This window comes from Panthera onca, chromosome D1 (assembly GCF_046562875.1).
Source record: "Panthera onca isolate mPanOnc1 chromosome D1, mPanOnc1 haplotype 2, whole genome shotgun sequence".
Taxonomy (NCBI): domain Eukaryota; kingdom Metazoa; phylum Chordata; class Mammalia; order Carnivora; family Felidae; genus Panthera; species Panthera onca.
Window position 1 is genome coordinate 15,457,262 of NC_138348.1, and position 24,574 is coordinate 15,481,835.

The 24,574-nt window shown below is 45.8% G+C and overlaps 1 protein-coding gene and 1 long non-coding RNA gene across 2 annotated transcripts in view; both read right to left on the minus strand.

Annotated features, from left to right (window-relative positions):
- The window catches only part of FAM180B (family with sequence similarity 180 member B), a 336,925-nt gene that overhangs the window by 48,124 nt on the left and 264,227 nt on the right, over window positions 1-24,574 (minus strand). The gene's annotated exons all lie outside the window — the stretch shown is intronic.
- LOC144612964 (uncharacterized) lies at window positions 4,471-5,076 on the minus strand. Its single transcript, XR_013550221.2, has 2 exons — window positions 4,911-5,076; window positions 4,471-4,755 (listed from the first exon to the last, which is right to left on the minus strand). It is a non-coding gene; the product is annotated as an uncharacterized LOC144612964 (long non-coding RNA).

Below are 24,574 nucleotides of genomic sequence, written 5' to 3' on the forward strand. Positions count from 1 at the left end.
TGGACAGCGACATGCAGAGGAATGAACCTGGACCACTTTCTTACACCAGACACAAAAATAAACTCAAAATGGATGAAAGACCTCAATGTAAGACAGGAAGCCATCAAAATCTTCGAGGAGAAAGCAGGCAAAAACCTCTTTGATCTTGCCCACAGCAACTTCGTACTCAACACGTCTCTGGAGGCAAGGGAAACAAAAGCAAAAATGAACTACTGGGACCTCATCAAAATGAAAAGCTTCTGCACAGCGAAGGAAACAATCAGCAAAACTGAAAGGCAATAGACGGAATGGGAGAAGATACATGCAAACAACCTATTAGATAAAGGGTTAGCATCTAAAATGTATAAAGAACTTATCAAACTCAACTCCCCAGAAAACAAATAATCCAGTGAAGAAATGGGCAAAAGACATGAATAGACACTTCTCTAAAGAAGACATCCAGATGGTTAACAGACACATGAAAAAACACTCCACATCACTCATCATCAGGAAAATACAAACTAAAACCACAATGAGATACCACCTCATACCTGTCAGAATGGCTAAAATTAACAATTCAGGCAAAGACAGACGTTGGCCAGGATGTGGAGGAAAGGGAACCCTTTTGCACTGCTAGTGAGAATGCAAACTGGTGCAGCCACTATGGAAAACAGTATGGAGCTTCCTCAAAAAATTAAAAATACAACTACCCTACGACCCAGAAATTGCACTACTAGGTATTTATCCAAGGGATACAGGTGCGCTGTTTTGAAGGGGCACATGCACCCCGAGGTTTATAGTGGTGCTATCAACAATAGCCAAAGTAAAGAGCCCAAATGTGCATCGATGGATAAACGGATAAAGAAGATGTGGTATACCACATCTTCTTTATCTCACACACACACACACACACACACACACACACACACACTGAAGTATTACTTGGCAATCAAAAAGAGTGAAATCTTGCCATTTGCAACTACGTGGATGGAACTGGAGGGTATTATGCTAAGTGAAATTAATCAGTCAGAGAAAGACAAATATCATATGACTTCACTCATATGAGGACTTTAAGACACAGAACAGATGAACACAAGGGAAGGGAAGCAAAAATAATAAAAAAACAGAGGCAGGGGGAAAACATAACAGACTCTTAAATACAGAGAACAAACTGAAGGTTGCTGGAGGGGTTGTGGGAGGGGAGATGGGCTAAATGGGGAAGGGGCATTAAGGAATCTACTCCTGAAATCATTGTTGCACTATATGCTAACTACCTTGGATGTAAATTAAAAAAAGAAAAAAGAAACAGGTGAAATTAATGTCACCGATACATTTTGTTTAACTCAGTATATCCAAACATCACCATTTCCATACGTAATCGATATGAAAATTATTAACAAGATAGTTTACGTTCTCTTTCCGTACAAAGACTTCCGAGTTCGGGTATATTTTATACCTAAAGCACATCTCCACTTGGACCAGCCACATTTCAGTGCTCCTAGCCATATGTGGCAAGTGGCCACAGCACAGCCCTGCAGTCTCTGAGGGAGAGAATGTGGAATACACGGTGCCTCACCAGGAGCTTTGGACCTGTGACCAAGGCTGGTAAAAATCTCGCAGGAGCCCACGCTCCAGAAGCAAGCAAGCCTCATTCTCTCTCATTCCCTCCTTCCCTGCCCAAGGCCACTTTAGGTTCCTGGGTTTCCCATGGGTGCTGTGGGTCCCTGGTCCTGCTGCTGGGTCTCTTCCACATCAAAGATTCCCCACTGGGACACTCCAGTGACCCACTGTGGAACCAGACTCTGCAACGGGGAGAATCTGAGGTCAGCCCCCTCCGTCCAAGGGAGGAAAACGTGGGGACCAGACGCCCTCTCCCAGCAGCCCAGGGAAGGAATGCACGCAAGCAGTTCCCTTGTCCAGAGACAGGAGCCGTATGCCCAGCCCTAGGAACGGAAGGAGAAGGGGGGACTGGCCCTTCAGCTGGAATTTCTGTTCATGCTTCTTTCCAGGAAAAAAAAAAAATTCTGGAGCAATTTTGGCTTCCCTCTCTCACAAGTCAGGACAGTTGACTGGTTCCCAGGGTGAAGTTATTTGGACTTCGGCCCCCCTTCTCATAGAGCTCTTTCCCCAAAGGCTCTGCCACATGGCCCCGTTTTACATGCGCTGCTTTCTCGGGCTTCAGTCTGGGCCACCCCGTCTCTCGGACTCCCACCCCCTTACTGTATTTTTATCACCCTCCCCTCAACCCCACATGCTCTGTTCTGCCTTTTCCCTCCGCCCCATCAGGCTCTGCTGTGGTTTTTGATGATTTCCCCTTTGTTTAATCATTCTGCTGAAATGGGACCCAAAATAGAAAACAAGGCAGTGCTGACTTGGATGGGAAATAGACCCACTAGAACAACTTCAAGTAACAACAATGTGCTAATCGCCATTCCTAACATTGCCAGCTCCCTCGTTTATGGACAGAGTGTCGTCTTACAAACCAGGGCAGTGCTTTTACTCTGCGGACAACACGTGTGTGTTGAAGGCCTAGTACGGACAAGGCTGTATTGTGCCAGGATCAGGGTGGGGAGGGGCAACAGAACTGGGCCCGGGTGTCAAGGTTTCTGCCCCAAAGGACCCTGTAGGGAATAAAGACAATGCGTGACCTGCCCTAAAGGCTTTAAAGCAGGCTATAAGGGAGGTGGGGGGCTTCATGGCTGGGACTTGAAGGATGGGAAGGATTTAAGGGGCAAGAACAGTAAGGAATTGCCTGCCTTGCTGATGGACAGGATGCAGGAGAGTGTGGGTCAGGGCAGAGGGTGGGAGAGAAGCACCCATTCAGCACAGCAGCCAGATTAGCCAGGGCTGGTGCCGGACGGCCAGCTCAAAGTGTTCAATATCATCCTCGAACGAAGGAAAGATCGCCAGCTTCCGTGCCCAGGATCCCCATCAACATTTGCTACCCGTTAATACTTCCTTCACTTCAGTGCTCCCAGCTCCGGGAGCATCCAAATCAGAAGGCTGACGGGGGTGAGCCTGAAGAACCATCTGGATCCTCCCAGCCGAGCGGCCGCCACAAGACTCCATTTCTGCAGACTGTGGGCCACTTGGACTGGATGAGAATGCTAGCTCAGGCGGCCTGAGTTACAAAGGCTGAGGCCTCTCCAGATCTGGCCTCCACTGCTGCTCTGTGGACTGACCTCTTCAGACGGCGCAAAGGGTAACCCTCCTGTGGAGCGGCTAGGTGAAGACGATTTTCTCTTCTGCAAAAACAGAATAGAGAGAAAACAAGAAAATGTCTCCAAACCTCTCCGCCCTACGAGAGTAATCCCTACTACTTAGGCAACCAGCCAAACGATGGGGAAAGTCTGAAAGAGCTGTACAAATCACACAAATTCGAAGTCTGAGGCTTAATTTTTAATCTCGCCTGGTACCATCCCCCCAAGTACAGCTCAGTGATCCAAGAGAGGCTGTTCCTAGTCCCCATGTAAGTGGTGCCCTCCACACACACCCCATCACAGCACTTGAGGCATTTTTTTTTAATGTTTATTTATTTATTTTTGAGAGAGAGCGAGCATGGGTAGGGAACGGGCAGGGAGAGAGGGAGACAGAGAATCCCATGCAGGCTTCGCGCTGTCAGCACAGAGCCTGATGCGTGGCTCGAACCCACGACCCGTGAGATCATGACCTGAGCCGAAGTCAGATGCTCAACCAACTGAGCCACCCAGGTGCCTCATTTGGGCTTCTTGTTGATTGATCATAGGTCTCCTTCCTCAGCCCCTAACCAGACTGTCTCCCCAGAGGAGCAGGGACTGTCATGGCATTGGAGTATCCCGAGTGTTTTGCAAGAGTGTTAGCACAAAGTGGGCACTCAATAAATACTTGTGGAAGTTCACAGAAGGTTGAATGGTGGTATCCATTCCACTCCATTAGATCTGGAAATGCACATGCCCTCGACTCTGACCGAAAAAGAAATTGGGAGGGTGAATCTGACTTCCATTTTCCCCAACGGAACCAAGAGAAACTCTGAACCACACTGGTCAAAATCGCTTATTACACCACTGTTTGTAATAACAAAAGCCTGGAGGAGCCTAAACGTCCACGTGGTTAAATAAATTACAACACAGTTACACAACGAAGATACTATGCATATTTAGAAAAGAACAAGGAAGCTCTTTGTGAACTGAGGCAGAAAGATTTCCTGGATATAATCTTTAGTGAAAAAAGCAAAGTACAGGACAGTGTTAAAGTGTGTGATCAGTGGGGAGGGGGGAAAAAAAAACAGGGTGGGAGGGTGTGTTCATATGTGCTCATTTATGCAAACAGTATTTCTACCGGGGTGCAAAAAAAAAAGACAAAAAACAAAACCCCACGAATTGTAATGTCTACCCGCAGGGGCAGGGGAGCCGAGAAGATTTTTCACCATAAACCTTCTTGTAACTTTGGAGTTTTGAACCGTAAGAATGTATTACCTGTTCTGAAATAAAATCAACTGAATACACAACTAGGTTCATTTATTTAAAATATATATTGATTGGATAATTTGATGTATACAGTTTCGAGTTTCCCTCGGTGGCTTTCAGGAAACATAAGCCAGTATCCCCTCCCATTCCACCTAAGCCTGCCCTCGCCCATCCTTTCCCCGCCACTCCCCTCCTCTAAAATAAGGCCACATTCCTGAAGGTGGGGCCCCGGAAGGAGGCTGTGTCGCTTGCTGTAGGCGTGCGGTGTGCGGAGGACAGGTAAACAGCAGCTTGTGGTGGCAACGCGAACCCCCTCCATGCCAGTGTGTTGCTGTAAACAATGAAAGAATGTCATCATTCATCATGTTTACCTTCTAGGGAGTTTTTCAAAAACAACTTTCCTGCTTCCTTAAGCTACTAGATAAAAAAATAAATAAATTTGGCTCTGCTCTGAGTCCACTGGCTTAGCTGAGTCCACTGGCTTACCACGGAGTCTGGGGGTAAATCTGGGGGTAAGGAGCAGCGGCAGCTTCTTGGGCGAGTGGCGTATCCTGGCTGCTGAGAGTCCTGTCTGGAATCAGAATTATTCTTGAGCTGATGGAAAAAGGGTCTTTGGAAGCCACAGTGTCCACAAACAGCAGGCCAGCCCGGAGAATCCAAACTCATCTCCTCACTAGACTCTGCCTTCAGAGTCTAGTGAGGAGATGAGTCTGGCTCATGGGTGTGCAACTCTCACTTAGGAGGGTCCTGGCATGGGGCCCCTGGGGGGCTCAGTCAGTTAAGCACCTTGGCTCAGGTCTTGATCTCAGGGTCATGAGTTCAAGCCCTGCACTGGGCTCTGTGCTGGATGCGAAGCCTACTTTAGAAAAAAAAAAAAAAAAAAAAAAGGCGGGGGTAGGGGGACGTCCTTGCACTTGGTTTAATGCTCTGTTGTCACAATCTCAACATTCTTAATAAATTTTTAAAAGCCCATATTTGCATTTTGCACTAGGCCCTACAAAATACATAGTCCTGCGGGAAGTAGCACAAAAATCCTTGTCATCTCAAGTCTCATGGTTTATCGTTTGTTATGAAAAATAGTGTTCTCCTTCACCAGTGTACCTGACTTCATCAGAACCTTTTCTGAAAATCATTTCAGGAGAGCTTTAGGGCCCAGACACGGGTCCCCATGGATATGTGGGAAGGCAAGGGCATGCATGCTCAACGTCAAGGGACAGGGGCAGGGCAGCCCGCTCCCTACCAGTCTGGGAAGACCCCGGCACCTTCAGCATTTCTCGCCATTCCTGGCTCACACAAGGTGCTGAGATCTACTGGTTCACAGGATGGCACCTTTGAGGAAAATCCAAAGAAGTCACAGGGACAGGCCTCTAACTTTTTGCATTTGTTCTTTGATTCAAGAAACAGGGGCGCCTGGGTGGCTCCGTCGCTTAAGCCTCCGACTTCGGCTCAGGTCATGATCTCACGGTTCATGAGTTCGAGCCCCGTGTCAGGCTCTGTGCTGACAGCTCAGAGCCTGGAGCCTGCTTCCAATTCCGTGTCTCCCTCTCTCTCTCTCTGCCCCTCTCCCACTAGCTCTGTCTCTCTCTCAAAAATAAAACAAAAACATTTAAAAATTAAAAAAAAAAAAAAAAAAAAAGAAGTACTGATTGAGTACATACATGCTGGGCATACAACAGGAAGGTACTTTCCCTGCTGTCCTGAGCTTACAGTGTCGTGGGGCTAAGGCAATACGCAGCTAAATGACCACAGTGATAAATAGGAATTGCAATACGCGCTGTGAAGGAAACAAATGGAGGCAGAGAGAGAGGGAAACTGGTGGGTGGTGGGGATTACTTGGGTAGAGTCATTAGGGGAGGCTTCCAGTGGCCTGAATTTACCACCCGATGGGGCACTCGTGGGCAGAATAGCAAGTATAAAAAGTCCTCTGCAAGTATCAGACGTGCCTTGTGGAAGGGCTGGTGCCCACTGAATGTGAGCGTTAGCCTTCACTCAGGAGCACTGAGTCCCTCAAGCATGCCGGCCTGGGAGGCAAGAGCCCTGGGTCGGTGGGCCCGCCATCGGCACCGCGCTCGAAGGTTTCCAAAGCACTTTCTCATGCATCTTCTCAGCCGCAACAACCTTTGAGACCAAGTGTGGATTATCATTAACTCCACTTTCTAGAGGGAGGTTCAGAGGGGCTACTCTAACTCGCCTGGGTCACACAGGAATCAAGTCTCTCTGAGGAGCGCCTGGGTGGCTCAGTCAGTTAAGGATCCGACTTCGGCTCAGGTCATGATCTCAGGGTTTGTAAGTTCCAGCCCCACACGGGGCTGTCTGCTGTCAGCGCAGAGCCTGGTTCAGATCCTCTGTCTCCCTCTCTCTGCCCCTCTTCCGGTCACGTGTGCATGCTCTCTTGCTCTCAAAAATAAATAAATAAATATAATTAAAAAAAAAAAAAAAAGGTCTATCTGATGCCAAGTCTATCTGAGGCTTTTTCCAGTAAGCCAGGTCATTCTGTGTCAGGTACCTCCCATGTTTAGAAAAAGCTGCCTTCATTTCTGAGATATCATGTGAAAGGCACTGGGAGGGCCCCGCTGCCTGTGACACTGCCCAGAACCACAGCCCTAATTAGAACTGCAAGGGCCCACTGAGATCCTCGCCAGTCTCCTCACCTTATAGCCGAAGAAAACACAGACTCACAGAGGGAAGGAAGTTCACGGCAGAAAAGAACTACAACCCAAATCTCCAGCCCAGATCTTTCCACTTCACTCAAGACCCCCTGGGTTTGGCCCTCTTTCATCTACAGAGAGGTCAGCCCTTGTGCTAGGAGAACTTTGTGGGAAATAAGCATAACCAGAACTAAAATGTAAAAGGTTGCTTAGCAACTAGAAAGGTGGGCATGTGTGTTTTTGCCACCTGGCCTCCACTTTACCCTTTTTTCTGATGTTCCTCATCCCCAGGCTTCCTCTAGAGGGACCACTCACATCCACAGGGTCTGCACCCTAGTGGAATTATTTCCAGGAGTTCATTTCACTCTCTGATTTAGGAGTCAGCATGTGACTCAGGTCTGGCCAATCAGAGCATCACATTTTCCTGGCCGCGGTAATTGGCTCAGGAATAGATATGTGACCTCAGCTCAGCCATTCTCCCTTTGTCCCCCCAGAATCCTCTATCTTGAGAGTAGGGCAGGAGCAGAAGATGTGGCTGGGATCTATTAATTCCTGCTGGTGTTTTTCAGCCCAAGTCTTTAGCCTGCTAGACAATTCGTCCTAACTGAAGGCCCTTCTGCAGCCCTTTTGAAATGGTAGTTAAGCAATCAAGTGATAACATTGTTTCCCTTATTTCCTGACAAGACTCTTTTCTGGGAGAGGTATACTTAACTTGGAAAATGAGACCCGATGCAAGAAAATTCAGCGGACACAAAGTTTTTGCATGAGTCCTTTAAGTCAGTGATTCTCTGTGAGGTCCCTAGATCAGCAGCACCAGCAGCCCCTGGGAACTTAAAAATGCAAATTCTCAGGCCCACACCAGACCTGAGGTATTAGAAACTCTGGGGGAAAGGCCAACAGCTTGGGTTTTTCAGAAACTCTCCAGGTGATTCTTATGCCCACTAGAGCTTGAGAACTTCTGCTTTAAACCACTAAGCCGCCTGTCTGGCTCAGTCGTTGGAGCTTGACTCTTGATCTTGGGGTTGTGAGTTTGAGCCCCACATTGGGTGCAGAGATTACTTAAAAAAATAAATCTAAAAAGAAATCAAAACACTAAGTTCAGTCCTATATGAATTTACATAAAACATTCAAGTGTGAACTATGTGTCAGGTTTTCTTTAAATAAGTTCTACAGCCATTGTGAGGCTTGAACTCACCACCCTGAAATCAAGTCACATGCTCTACCGACTCAGCCAGCCAGGCACCCCTCAATTTTTTTAATTGTTAGAAAAATTTCAAATAGGGGCACCTGGGTGGCTCAGTCGGTTGAGCCTCCAACATCGGCTCAGGTCATAATCTCACAGCTCATGGGTTCCAGACCCACATCAGGTTCTGGGCTGACAGCTCAGAGCCTGGAACCTGCTTCAGATTCTGTGTCTCCCTCTCTCTCTGCCCCTCCCCTGCTTACACTCTGTCTCTCTCGCTCAAAAATAAACGTTTAGGGGCGCCTGGGTGGCTTGGTCGGTTAAGCGTCCGACTTGGCTCAGGTCATGATCTCACGGTCCATGAGTTCGAGCCCCGCATCGGGCTCTGTGCTGACAGCTCAGAGCCTGGAGCCTGTTTCAGATTCTGTGTTTCCCTCTCTCTCTGCCCCTCCCCTGTTCATGCTGTCTCTCTCTGTCTCAAAAATAAATAAACGTTAAAAAAAAAAATTTATAAAAAAAAATAATAATAAATAAACGTTTAAAAAATAAATAAATAAAAATTCAAATATGAAAGGGAAAAGATGCCTAAAACTTATGTCTCACTCCAGAACAAATTTTACAAGATTATTTGATGTTAATCTAATGACCTGACAACAAGGTTCAGCCTCAGACTTACAATTCTCACTCGGCTACCTGCTGGCTGTGTGAATTCTGGCAAGTTACATCACTTTAGGCCTCAGTTTCCTTATGTAAAACACCTGCAATAATAACACCTCCTTCACAGGTCAAGTGACATTAAATGAGATCGTGTAAAACTGCTTGCACATAAGATCTCAGTACATTTCAGCTCATTATTATGTATATGGGATTAAGGCTACCAGTTACTTATTTAGAAGCACTGACTCCCTTGTACCATCCCAGGCTGGCTGAGAACACGAGTACCGTTTGCCTAGCCTGAGATCACACCAAGTGGAATCCGAAAGCCTATGTCGGAGGCTTAGCACTGCCAGTATCTTACCACGTGGCATTCAGTGAGCCAACTTTCATCCCAGAACCTCAGTTTCCTCAAGGGTTAAATAACCGGATGTGACTAGCTGAGCTCTACGGTTCTTAGACCTGGCACTCTAAAATCCTATGCCTTAAGTTTTGAAAAGAATTTTTCTAATCGGCTGTGGGAGGCACAGGCATCGGTGCCAAAACGCGTCCGAGAGCAGCTCTTTCTTAGGACGCACGGAAAGAGAACAAAGCTGTACAGGGGGGCACGAGAGGCAAGCAAGCCTTCCCACGGAGCAAATGTCCCCATAGATTTACCCACCTGTCTCAGGGACCACCCCGTCCCCAGACCGTACCACCATGGAACCCATTTCCTCATTCAGCCAGGAGAAACGCTCTCCCTCTCTCCGGGTCCTGCCAGTTGCTTCATCACCTGGCTTGCGCTGAGTACTCAGCAACTCTGGCCAAGGGCCCTCCCCGAACAGAAAACACAGCAGCCGCTACCCCTTGAACCTGCCAATAAGAACAAGAAGTTCAGTCACTGCTGGGTTTTAAGCCAGGTTCCAGCGCATCCCGTAAGAGCCCTGCTCTGCTTCAGCCAAAACAGCGTGGCATCACGTGACCTTTTTCCCCTTCGTCTTTTATTTGTCTACGCTTTCCATGGTGTTTCTCTCTACACTGTAGGTTTATTATTTCTGTTTTATCCTCAAAGCAGTCGTCTTCGGAGACCCTCACCAAGCACAGTGAGTCTTCTTTGGCGGCAAGAGCACAGTGTTCCGGGAGGGTGGCGGCCCCGGGTCACGGGCATCCTGGGCAAGTCACTTAGCATCCCAGGCTCTGCTCATCACTGTCGTAAAGTAAGGGGAGGTTGGACCAGCACATAACCTAGAATACTTCCCAAATCTGCTAACCGCCATTCAAGGGGTGGCGGCAGGCACAAATGCTATGCAGATAGTCCTACCCCCTCTGCAACCCCCTCTGCAACCCCCTCAGCAACCACTGCCTGGTCTCGGCCAGCTGTTCATGGATGTGAGTAAATAGGGAAGAAAATGTGAACTGACTGATGCAAATCCACCAACAGTACAACCCTGATATCCTGCTAAGGGATGGGAGGGGTGTCAGCAAGTGGGGAGGTCTTGAAAGGCTCACATACTTCCCCAGACCCCCGAACTCATGAACGACAGACTGGGAAGATAGGTGGCATCTGGAGTCACCCATCTCGTCCATATTTCAGATAAGGAAACCGAGGCCCAAACCGGGGGAGTGAGTCCTCGAGGCCAAACAGAGAGTGGGTGACCCCAGGTCGATGCTCAGCCAACAACAGCCCCCTACTCTGCTTTTATGTCATGAAAGTTAGTGGGCCCAGGGGAATTGTTTTACCAAGATGATAGATCAGATGGACCCTTCAGCCCTGCTGAGATGCCCATCAAAGCTGAAAATCACCCTCTGGCACCGCTATCCCCTCAGTAGGAACAGGAGGTGGTTCTGACCCCGGCTGCATTTTTCCCAGGCTAACTCAGACAAAGGGCCTGCCTGGCCTTCCCATGTTATCTCTTGATCTTAATCAGCTACAGGCCATTTTCTGTCATGTTTTATCCACAAAAGCCTCCTTGGCTTCCCAATAGGAAAGCCAGGCCAAGGTCCCAGAGTTAGTATAAAGGCCAGGCTGAGACTGGTTTGATGAGAGAAAATACAAAGGATGTGCAGGGTCTGCAGCCTACAGTAACTTCAGAAATCCACACCTGTGCACACAAAGACAGCTCGGGGCAGCAGAAACGGCGGGCAGACGGGCTCCGGTTCAAGTTCCAGGTACTTCCCAGCTTCGTGACTTTGGATAAGATGTTCAGCCTTCTGAGCGTCACTTCCCTCATGTGTAAAATAGGGGTGTTATCACTTTCTTCGCATGGTCGCTGGCTTGTGCAGGGAGCATCAGTAGCTCTGGGCCTGGAAGATGGAACTCTGGGGCCCGTGCTCTCCCGACGCGCCACACCGGAGTAGTGCCAGTAAACGATCAGAAGTTTGGCCTGACTTGGAGGTGGCCATGGGGTGGGACGGGCACAGCCCATGCCTTGGGTTTGAGGATAGCTCTGTCGCTCATCAGCCGTGGCCAATGGCTCCTCTTCCCGAAGATTCACTTTTCTAATCTCTAAGTGGAAAGCTTTTCCTGCACCTGAGATTCTGGTGATGAAAATTCTTCATAAACAGTAAAGTATGCCAGCGTTATCTCTTCTCATTAGCACAGCCTGGTATGTGGCCACATCCTCCTGAGACCTTGGACAAGTCATTCAACCTTTCTGGGTGTATCAGTCAAGGTCCCCGCAGGAAACAGATGGCACCGTCCAAACTGGGCGATTTGACTCCAGCGTCAGAATGCAGCTACTTACAAAGACGTGTGCGCAAGATGGATCGTGTGGCGTCTCAGGGCTCGTCACTACAAGGAGCCCTTATTCCACCGAGGCCTTGAAGGAGCAAGGGAGAAGCAGCCGCTCTCCTCTGACTTCTGCTCGGCTGTGCGTGCTTCCCTCCGGCCTGATCAAACTGGAGACCAGAGAATAAGGAAAGCCACCAAAGCAGTGCACACAGGCCTGCCTCCCAGGACAAAGTGCAGGTCGGGAAAGGGTGGAGAGCCGGTCTTGGAGGGACAGTGGGCAGGTACTTAGCACACTAGACTTCAGTGCCTTCCACAGGTAAAGGGCAGTATTAAATGAGATGATGTCCCTTCCAGTTCACCGTCTGGTAGAACCTCAGCACTTTCCCAAAGCTTCAGACCAGAACCCGGAAGGTCTAGACCCAGAAGGGAATCCAACCCTCTCCTGGGGAGATCTTTAGCTTTCCCAATTAATCAAGCGTAAGTACATCCTTTTTTGGCAGCCCCAAATTTAAATTATCGTCTTTGAGTCTCATACTCAAAGCAGTGGGCAAGCCAGCCAGAGAGGGATTAATTATCTGGATTACTATGTTTTAGTATTTCTTTTTTTGTCTCTCATTTTTTAAAATTTTATTTATTTTTGAGAGAGAGCACGCACCGAGAGGGGCAGGGGCAGAGAGAGACAAAGGATCTGAAGCGGGCTGTGGTCTGGCAGCAGAGAGCTCGGCGTGGGGCTCAAACTCACAAACTGTGAAATCGTGACCTGAGCCAAACTCAGAGGCTTAACCAACTGAGCCACTCAGGTGCCCCTTTATTTTTCTCTTTTAACCAGGGTGAACCAGGTGCCTGTCCCAAATGCTAAACAGATGCCCTTCTGCTTTCATTCATTGGAAGAAATAGAATGCAATATAGACGGCTCCTTAAGCCTTATCTTTAGAAATAATAAATTGCATACAAGTGAACACCCTGGAGCTATCTATTTTTTTCCAGCACCTTCTAGCCGACAGTCAACGTGGCTCCCAGGGGAGATATCAAAGAGCTGAGTAATCTTGAAGAGACAATAGTTCCCAAATCCCCTTTTTTCACTCCATCCCATTCCAGATGGGTGACATAAATCAAGTGCCTATAAAAGAAAAGATAAGAGAGAGCTTCCCAGGCGATCTGGGACAATAGTTTAAACCATGGGCTCTAGAATCACTAAGGCCAGGATTCAAGTTCTTGCTCTGTCCCTTAACTAAGCTCTGTCTCCGTGACCTCAGACAAATGACCTAAGTGTCAATTTCCTTATCTGTCAAATGAGCTTAATAATAATGCCTTATCTACCTCCTAGGGTTATCTCAAGACTTAAATGAAATAGTACAAACACTTAGCACATAGTAAACATTCAGAATAAATGGTAGTGCAGGGGAAATGGGGAGCTGTTGATAGATCTAAGACACTAGATCCCTAACAGTGGCTCTCCCCTAGCCATGGGACTTGAGCGATGCGTCTTCTATGGCCTTCATCACTTTCCCTGCGTTAGCCATTCATATCACCCTCCGGCTCTAGAGATACCACTCACAATGCTGTCATACCCACAGCCTTTTGCTGAGAAGCACCCCCTTCTCCCCACTATTATGGATCAGGAGTAGCTTTTTTAGAATTTTTTTAATGTTTATTTCTGAGAGAGAGAGAGAGAGTATGAGCGGGGGAAGGACAGAGACAGAAAGAGAGGGAGGGAGACCTAGAATCTGAAGCAGGCTCCAGGCTCCAAGCCGTCAGCACAGAGCCCAGCACAGGGCTGGAACTCACGAACGGCAAGATCATGACCTGAGCCAAAGTCAGAAGCTCAACCGACTGAGCCACCCAGGCGCCCCATATAAATCAGGAGTGGCTTTTAGCTCTTGGAGGAAATCATCATAATAAAAGACTGCATATTAGTTATTCCACCATTCTAAAATACAGGACAGAGAAAGGCCATCCCAATCCTGTAATGCAGATGGTGCCAGAATCTGGAAGACTGCCTTAACCAGAAAATCTACATGAAGCTGAAAACCTACCACCAAGCTGTGACAACGCAAAAATGCAAATAGTATCTGTTTAAGGGCAGGATGCAAACAGAAAGCATACTCAGAAAAGGAAAAAAAAAAAAAAAAAGGACAGGAGAGAGATAGGAAAGAGATTGAAACCTATTTAACTTGTATTTATTTATTTTTGAATACTTTTATGTATTTTACTGTTTATTTCATTATCTTAAATTTATTAGAAACTGGCAAGGGGGTTTCCTATAACATCATGAGGTGAGGACCAGAACCCCAGAAAGAAGCTCTATTCTTCCCCTTTTTACAATCGAGGAAACTGTAGCTCAGAGAGGGTGAGTGATTTACTCAGAGTCACACAGCCATTTAGAAAAAAAGTACAAACTCTCAACAAATGGAAGTGTATGCTTTATGCTACCCCCTTCAAAAGTAGTTTGCTAGTACTGTGTATAAACAGCTCCTGAAGTTTGCTAACAGTACAGATTGTGAGTCAACACCACAAACTACTTCTCAATGTCGTAAAATGTCATCATCGTGCTCCATTTGCATTGTGGGATGGTGCCTGAAGAAAATTTTTTATTTAACCTGTTGTCTAATCTTTTACACCCATCTTTTATGGTGATAAACTACTGGCCTAAAGGAGCAAGCCAAGAAAAAAAAAGCGGGGGGGGGCAACTGGGTGGTGCAGTCGGTTGAGCGTCCGACTTCGCTTCAGGTCATGATCTCACAGTTCGTGAGTTCGAGCCCCGCGTCAGACTCTGTGCAGATGGCTCAGAGCCTGGAGCCTGCTTCGGGTTCTGTCTCCCTCTCTCTCTGCCCTTCCCTGCTTGCGTTCTGTCTCTCTCTCAAAAATAAAAAAAAAAAACATTTAAAAATTAAAAAAAAAAAAAAAAGGAGCCAGCCAAGAACTTGAGGCGGGGGCTCCTCCAGGCTTGACTTGCATATAGGCTGCTTCATTCACGCAGCCTTAGTGACAAAAATCTTTATCTACAATCTTGACTCTGTGCTTTTATTTCCCCCCACTCTCCTCTTGCCAGCCCCACTGCATTAGCTCCATTCGGGTCTTCAGATTATCATAGTGAGCTCCCCATCATCCCCCCCCAGGTGCAGCCTCTCTCTGTTCCAATCTATTTTGCACCCATTACTGATTATTTACCCACAACGCCACTCATAGCACAGTACTTAAATACTCCCAATAGCTTCTGATTGCCTATGGAAAGGCTATAGAAAGTCTCTTATTTCCCATCCAAGACCTTCCGTGATCTCTTTCTAATCTGCTCTTCCAATATTAACATCCTTGCTCCAGTGCTCCCAGCAAATTGTATTTTTCACTAATGCCTCAACTCCCCATATTTTCCCTGAAATGATGCATCCAGGGCCCAGTTTCTCTCTCTCTCTCTCTCTCTCTCTCTCTCTCTCTTCCCCTCCCCTCCCAGCTGTACCTCCTCAGAGAGGGTTCTGTACTTAAAAGTCTCTCCCCCTGTGCCTGTAAGATAACCGACAGTGGCTTCTAAGGCCACATACTTCCATGTTCAAATTCAGCAGAGAAGAGGCACGTCTGCTTCCTGGTAGATCTCACTGTCCCTGGCTTGCTTGACTTTTGTCACACACCATCCTTGAATCAATGCTTGTGGCTGGGGGATGGGATGGGTTCACTGGAGGAACTCCCTGAATTTCCCAGTCGTGAGGTTTGGGTGAGACTGACCCTCATCTTCAAGTTCAGGTATGAGCCCTAACTGACCTAGGGTAATAGACGCTCTGCAGGCCTTTTCTTTCATGAAGCTTTTCCTTTACTCCCCTAGCTAGAAGGCAAATTCTTTCTCATTTGAACTTGGAAAGCTTTTCATCAGCACTTCCTTTGTTGCCATTACCGCTGTCTACCTTGCATTAAAGATCGCTGTCTTATCTCTGCATCCTGAACATAGATCATTATGCACATCACATCCACAATCTCTGGTGAGAAATGGCTGGGTCCACAGTCCTTGGCTAAGCAGCCACCTCTGGATTACTTCATGTGATCATATCCACCCTGTCTCCCTGCCGGCCATGCTGATTACACCTGACCCAAAGGCAGCCAATGGTAGGCTGGCCAGCAGCTTCTGGAGTGTCTGAAATGAACAGTTCTGCCCAGAGACCTCAGTGATTAGCTTTGAAGACCATGAGTGAGCTGCCACAATGACAAGGCAGAAGTCACAAGATAAGGCAATGACACAGAGGGTAGAGAATAAATACTCTCATCTTCTGGGGTAGGGAAGCTGAGACTCAGAGATGCCAAGTAACCTGCCTAACAGGTAGCCTAATCCTAAAGCCTACTCTCCCAACCAGCACACCATACTCTCAAGTCGCTCCCAAAAGCATCTACGTTACATTCAGTGCAGATAAATCCTTATTATACAAGCTAATGGAGGGAACTGTTTGTAGGGAATGAACAAAAAGATCCTTGGTCATTCACTGGTGGTGGCTCCTTTCTGTGGGATGGGTCTGGCCACCTAGGCCTCTCTTCCTACCCCTGAGTCTTTTGGTCTCTCCTTTCAAGGTTGTCCAAGAACATTTCCCCCCACATCATACCCTGATCCAAAATGGTTTTCATCTACTCTCAGCCAAGAGAGGTCTCATTGACCCTAACTATGATGAGCAGAATGCAGAGCCCTGGAAGAAGGCCACTGTAGTAGATTCCTGTGGGGGAGGCCACCCAGCCCACAACAACTCCCAACTCTCAGAAGTTTCCTCCACTCCTACCCAAGAATGGGTGCCGGCCAGAACCGTGCTAGGTACCTCCATTTCCATTGACCTGTCTTACTTTCACAACAACCTTGAGACTTACAACTGAGATTAAGTCAACCATACAAGGCCACAGTTCTCTAACATGCTATCATCATAATTTTGACTCAGGTCTGGCTGAGTCCAAAGCTCTTGTTCTTTCAACTGTTCAATGCTGCCTTCAAAATGGAAAGGCAAATGAGACTATTGCATTTGACTTAGGATAAGTCAACATAACTAAGGTTTTGGGTTCATTTTCTTTTTATTGGCATCAATAGTACTCAGACTGTTATCTTTAGCCTTTATCTGGGCAGTGACACATCTGTAAAACACCAAACAAACTCTCAACTTGCTTAACAAGCTAGTATTGTGAGTCTGGGGAGTCTGTGCACATGGTCACGTCCAACCACGGGATCAGTGTTGAAACAAGTGACTGTCCCAGGGGTGCTCGGTCAGATGGCTCAGGATTCTCTTGCAGTGAGGATATTACTGATGAGAAATTTTTAAAGGCCTGAGGGAAAACCCTCCCTCAATTATGGAACACTTCCAGTATATCTGAGTGGAGTTGGAAATGTGTATGTAATATCCTGATGGGAGTCTTTTCTGCAAGTCCGAAGTTGTTTAGGCAAGTTGGTCCAGAAACACTCCCCAAATGTAGCTAAACTCCAAAAATTAAATGGCTCACGTTCTATTTTCAAATCACTGTTTCTCTGCAAGCGTCGATTACTCCAGTCTACTCAAATAACACCACACTGAGTTGAAAGAAGGAAATATTTTATCTATTTCATTTCTAAAGTCAATAAATTTATTCTGAGGGCCAGCATGCGGCAGGTGCTAAAGATTCAGTGGTGAATAATCACCATGTCTTCCATTAAGGCGCTTCAGTTTTTAACTCATAAGGTGTTTCTGCACTTCCATGAGAGTACCAATGAGAGCTTCTGTCGGTGCATTACAGTTCATTTGAGTGTCATCATCATCCTGGGGGAGGCAGAGCAGCTTTTACAATCTCCATATTACAAATAAGGAGCCTGAGATGAGAAAAGGGATGTGTTTTCTCCCAAGGCCCACAACTTGTAAATAATAGACTTGAGATTCAAGCTCACTTAAACAGGGAGTCCCATTTATGAAATCAAGAGTGCTCTCCGATTATATTTGAGACTTGATATTTCTTGAGGATGCACAGATTTCTGTTTGTGGTACTCCAGAGTAAGGGTTAGCATATTATGGCCTGTCAGTCATATATGCTGCCACCTGTTTTATAAAGAAAATTTTAGGGGAACCTGGGTGGCTCAGTTGGTTGAGCTTCCAACTCTTGATTTCAGCTCAGGTCATGATCCCACAGTTCATAGGATGGACCCCTGCGTGGGGCTCCCGATGACAGCAGGGAGCCTGCTTAGGATTCTCTCTCTGCCCTCTCCTACTTGTGCATGTACACACCTATGCACGCGTGCACTCTCTCTCTCAAAATAAATAAACTTTTAAAATATGTGTGTGTGTGTGTGTGTGTGTGTGTGTGTGTGTGTATAATTGTATTGGGACACAGCCACACTCATTCACTTGCAAATTAACTATGATTGCTTTCATGCTATGACGGCAGAGCTGAGTGGCTGCAATGGAGATGAAGACTGTGCGGCCCAAAAAGGCCTAAAATGCTATTTCTGGCCATTTATAGAAGATGTCTGCTGACCATTGGCCCATAATATAAATTTAACTGGTCTTCCCCTTGATCACTGTCTTTGGCTAGGGTCATGGGTCAGCCTGAGACCAGGATCAGGGTTCAATCTGAGGCTCTTGAAGATTGCAGTTCCACAAATTCTACCTTTTATAGGGCTTTTCTCCTTCTGCTTGGCCTCAGATGTTGCCATGTGTCTCCACCTCTTCCGGTATGACTTGGAACCCCAGAAGAGCATATGACTTCATATCCAAAGGAGGAAAGAATGTGTATAAACAAGGACTTGATTTGCCGGAAAACTGCCCTCATTAACTCTATTCTATAGCCACAGCACATTCCATTCACCATATGTAACATGCAACTCAAGAGGAGGCTACCCAAGAATGCACTTGGGTTCAAAAGTCAAAATAACTCTCTAAGACCAATCCCGTGCTTACCCAACTGTGCCTGAATTCAAAACAAGTTCGCCTTCCTTCTCAATTCCAGGGGAAGACCAAGAAAATTTGCATATTTGAATGGTCAGGGCTTCTAGTCACCCAGTTCATGCTTCTCTGCCCAACATGCCCTTCGTGATGCCTTCACAGTAATTTCATTCCCAGTGAGAGTCTTTACACTGGACACCCTCAGCTCTCATGAATTCAATAAATAGGACCCAAGTTCTGTCTTTGATGCTAGGCAAACATAGTATGGTTTGGGGGAGGAGATGGGAGACATGTAATTCAATTTGTCGATTAAATTCACATTGACAAAGACCTCAAACTCAGATTTTTCGCATCATCTACAGAAGAATTTAACCAGGGCCACTGTATTATGCTGAAGGACTGCACTTGATACTGGGCCATGTCACTTAGAACCTACTTTGAATTAATACTGCTTTTGGGGCACCTGGGTGGCTCAGTCAGTTGAGCATCTGACTTCAGCTCAGATCGTGATCTCACAGTTCATGGGTTCCAGCCCCACATCAGGCTCTGTGCTGACAGCTCGGAGCCTGGAACCTGCTTCGCATTCTGTGTCTCCCTCTTTCTCTGCTCCTCCCCCATTCATGCTCTGTCTCTCTCTGTCTCTCAAAAATAAATAAAAAAGTTAAAAAAATTTAATGTTGCTTTAGAACTTCATTATGGCTTGTAAATAACATTATAAAACTACATTTGGGGGGGATAAAAATAGTCATTTGTTAAATCCAAACATTTTAAATATACCACATTTGTATCACACTGATTCAGGCATTCTTCATATTTCCATTTATCAGGAGATACCCCCCCCAAAAAAAAAAAATTCTGAACTTCTTTTGACTTCTAGAGGTCCCGATGCCTCAATCAAAATAATCTAATCAATTAATCTAATTAATCTAATCAAATCAATCTCAATCTAATCAAATTAACCAGTGCCTGAAAGTGGGCACTGGTCTTTCCAAACAACATACCCGAGCTTGGACATAGTTGAGTATGTTTTACATCCTACTATCTTACCCCACATTATTTGTACATCTCAGGATCCATGTAGGCCAAGGAGAAGGAACTCCTATAATTATCCCCTCCTCTACACACCGCCCCCCCTGCAAAAGGGGAGAAAGATTAATCCAGAGAAGACCTTATTTTACAATCTTAGACATGGGGATGCCTGGCTGGCTAGTTGGTGCAACACGTGACTCTTGACCTCAGAGTTGTGAGTTTGAGTCCCACAGTGGGTGTGGAGATTACTTAAAAATGAAATCTAAAAAAAAAAAAAAATTTTTGGCCATGGAACAATCTCAGAATTGTTTACTACATCAGTGGAATCAAAATGCAAGCTCCCCCACACACAGCTGTAACCCAGTATTGCGCACATTTAAATGTCATTAGAAGAATAGCAACCAGCTGAATTGTCTGCCAATCACCTGTTTAACTTGGTCCAGTGCTGTCTACAAAGCTGAAGTTACCATATATGTGTATGTTTACACATATACCTACGTGCACATATAATGTATATAGCTACTCACACACGTATATAATGAATCGAATTAATACTAATTTCTGAAATTTTGCTTCCACTTTCAGGTGATAGAGATGAAAGTTACTGCATCTTTACTTGATCTGGTAAGACCCAGAGTCTAAAGGGATTGGATCGTTTGTTCATTTGATAAACCTTTACTACCTCGCTGGCTCAGTTGGAAGAGCATGTGGCTCTTGATCTCAGGTTGTGTAGAGATTACTTAAATAAATAAAAACGTTTCCAAAAAATAAGTAGATAAATAAACCTTTATTAGTATGTGCAGACACCCCGCTCTTTTGAGCAGTGAACAACCTGCTCAGCTATACATGGCAACCTTGAATGCAGGAAACTCAAAGATGAATGAGACATGATTTCTGCCCTTGAAGAGCTCATCTGGTCAGGGAAAGAAATATGGAAACAAGTATGATATCATATAAGTGACATAATAAAGTGAATGTAAAAATATTATGGCAGGGAGCAGCGAGAGAGAGAAGTGAGCAAGGATAATGAGGCATGAAAATATGGGGCCAATTTAGAGGAGACCGAATATGCTCGGGCCGAAGGGGGAAGGAGCTATGTGCTCTGCACCAGTGGTTCCCAAGCCTAGAAGGCCATCTGAATTCCTTGAGGAACACTTTATTATTCAGCCATTAAAAAATGAGGAAATCTTACAACTTGCAACAACCTGGGCATTATGCTAAGTGAAATAAGTCAAAGAAAAACAAATACTGTATCATCTTACTTATGTGTGGAACCAAAAGAAAAGAAAAAACCAAACTAATAGAAAAAGAAATTAGATTTGAGGTTACAGAGGGGCTCAGGGAAACAGGAGGAAGGTAGTTATAAGATAAATAAGCATCAGGGATGTAATGTACAACAGGATGACTATAGTTAACACTGATATATGCTATGTAAGAAAGTTAGGAGAGCAAATTCTAAGAGTTCTCATCACAAGGGAGAATATATATGTGTTTGTATCTATGTGAGACAAAGGCTGTTAACTTACTGTGGGAATCATTTCACAGTATACATGAATCAGATCATTATGCTGTATATCTTAAACTTATACAGTGCTATATGTCAATTATATCTCAATAAAACTGGGCGAAAAAAAGTAATGATTTAAAATTAAAAATGAGGGGTGTCTGGTTGGCTCCAAAGGTAGAGCATTCGACTCTCGATCTCAGAGTCCTGAGTTCAAGCCCCACATTGGGCATAGAGGTTACATTTTTAAAAAAAAACTAAAATTGGGGTGCCTGGGTAGCTCAGTCGGTTGAGCGTGCAATACTTGATTTTGGTTCAAGTCATGATCTTACAGTTCATAGAATCAAGCCCCGCAACGGGATCTGAGCTGACAGCACAGGGCCTGCTTGGGATTCTCTCCCTCTCTCTCTCTCTCTCTGCCCCTCCCCTACTCATTCTCTCTCTCGCTCGCTCGCTCTCTCTCTCTCTCTCCCCCTCTCTCTCTCTTTCAAAATAATAAACACTTTAAGAAAAACTAAACTAAAAATGAAAAAAAAGAAAGGAAATTACAGACCCTCCCTGCTCACCCGTCCAGGTGGAGCCTAAGCCTCTGCCTCATACCAAGCTCCCCCAGGTGGTTCTAGTGCTTTGCTGGTTAGGAACCACACGTGTGAATCAAGTCCCCACCCAGTACCCAGTTACTCATGGTGAAATAGTAGTGTTCAGAACTTTCTCCTTACAACAAAAGGGAAACGAAAGTTCTGTGGTCACTAGAACTAACTGCCCAGGTGAAATTTCAGTTCTGCTTTAGAAAGAGTAAAGCACCTGAGGCCTGAGGTGACCCATCCATCCACTGGGCTAGCTACACGGCACGTGTAAGAACTTTCCATCCACTGATGCCGCAGCTGCAGGGATGCAGGGAGAGAGAAGGGGCAGCCCAGCCAAGAAAGTGGCCTTATGGGCAGGAATCCTGATGAGGAACGTGTTCTATTGTCTGTGAACCTGACCATGATAGCACCCCACCAAAGGATTCTTCCTTCCTGACTTCCTTGGTTCTGGCCTTAGTTACAGCCTGTGTGTTTGGGCAGTTCAGTGCTAGCTACCCCCTTGGAAGACGGAGCATGTTCCTAGGACACCAGTAAGGCAGGCGCACACACACACACACACACACACACACACACACACATACACACACATACACATGCATGCATACACACACACACAAAATAAAGGGGGGGAACTTTTTTAAGTTCATTTATTTCTTTTGACAGAGAGAGCATGAGTGGGGGAGAGGCAGAGAGAGAGAATCCCAGAGCCTGATGCAGGGCTTAAGCTCACAAATCATGAGATCGTGACCTAAGCCAAAATCAAGAATTGGATACTTAACTAACTGAGCCACCCAGGTGCCCCTAAAAGTTTATTTTTTCTAAAAAAAGCTCTGATGCCATCATAGGAAAAAATAATATTTTCCCTTAGGTTTATTTATTGTATATTGTCCTTAGTTCAAATTATTTGTGGGAGTTGAGGTGCACCACAATTTTTTTGCCTTTTTTTTTTTTTAATTTTAGGTTCACGGCACAATTGAACGGAAAGTACAGAGTTCCCATATACACCTGTCCTCGCACAAACCTCACTCCCCCTGCTATTAACATCTCCCACCAGATGGTACATGTGTCACAATCCACGAACCCACACTGACACATCATCACCCAAAGTCCACACTTTATGGACAGATACATAATGGCAGGTGTCCCCATTGTAGTATCGTACACAGTAAAAGTCTGTGTCTCCCTCTCTCTGCCCCTCCCCTGCTCACTCTCTGTCTCTCTCTCAAAAATAAACATTAAAAAAAATTTTAATAAAACAAATCCTCTGTGCTCTGCCTACTCAACTCCCTCCCCACGAGTCCCTAGCGACCATTAATGTTTTGACTATCTCCGTAGCTTTTGCCTTTTCCAGAATGCCATGTAGTTGGAATCATATAGTATGTAGCCTTTTTCAATATGCCATTTAAGTTTCCTCCATGTCTTTTCACAGCTTGAGAGCTCATTTCTTTTTAGCAGTAGCAATATCCCATTGTCTAGATGTACCATCGTTTATTCACCCATTCACCTACTGAAGGACATCTTAGTTGCTTCCAAGTTCTGACAGTTACGAAAAAGCCGTGCAGGTTTTATGCGGCCACACGTCTTCAATTCATTTGGGTAAATACTACAGAGCATGATTGCTGGGTCATACAGTAAAAGTATGTTTGGCTTTGTGTAAGAAAATGCAAACTGTCTTTCAAAGTGGCTGCACCATTTTGCATTCCCACTGGCAATGAATGCGCGTCCCTGCTGCTTCGCATCCTCGCCGTTTGGCCATTCTATTGTGTGTGGTAGTACCTCATTGTTATTTTAAATTGCAATTCCCTAATGCCGTATGTTGTTAAGCATCTTTTCATGTGCTTACTCGCCATCTGTGTCTCTTCTTTCGTGAGGTTTCTCCTTAGATTATCAACCTTACATCTTTCTTCTTTTCTGGGGTGCCTGGGTGGCTCAGTCAGTTGGGCGTCTGACTTTGGCTCAGGTCATGATCTTGCGGTCTGTGAGTTTGAGCCCCACGTTGGGCTCTGTGCTGACAGCTTGGAGCCTGCTTTGGATTCTGTGTCTCCCTGTCTCTCTGCCCCTCCCCTGCTCATGCTCTGTCTCTCTCTGTCTCAAAAATAAATAAATAGGAACATCTTTCTTCTTTTCTTGTTTAAAAATTTTTTTTAATGTTTATTTATTTTGGGGGGGGTTGGGCAGAGGGAGAGGGAGACACAGACTCTGAAGCAGGCTCCAGGCTCTGAGCTGTCAGGATAGAGCCCAATGAGGGGCTCGAACCCCTGAACTGCAAGATCGTGACCTGAGCCGAAGTCAGATGCTTAACTGACTAAGGCACCCAGGCGCCCCTCTTCTTTCCTAATATATGCATTCAATGCTATAAATTTCCCTCTAAACCTTGCTTTCACTGCATCCCACACATTTTGATAAGTTGTGGTTTCATTTTCATTGAGTTCAAAATATTTTTTAATTTCTCTTAAGATTTCTTCTTTGACTATGTGTAATTTAAGAATGTGTTGTAGGGGCGCCTGGGTGGCGTAGTCGGTTAAGCTTCCGACTTCAGCCAGGTCACGATCTCGCGGTCCGTGAGTTCGAGCCCCGCGTCGGGCTCTGGGCTGATGGCTCGGAGCCTGGAGCCTGTTTCCGATTCTGTGTCTCCCTCTCTCTCTGCCCCTCCCCCGTTCATGCTCTGTCTCTCTCTGTCCCAAAAATAAATAAAAAACGTTGAAAAAAAATTTAAAAAAAAAAAAAAAAAAGAATGTGTTGTAGTCTAAATGTAGCTTTGCCAAGGTGTGTTTTATGGTCCAGAATGTAGTCTATTTTGGTGAATGTTCCACATGAGCTTGAGAAAGAACATGTAATCTGTTGTTGGATGAAGCAGGGTATAGATGTCAGTTATACCCAGTTGATTGATGGTTTTGTTGAGTTCACCCCTGTCCTCACTGAATTTCTGTTTGTTGGTTCTGTACGTTACTGATAAAGGGTTGTTA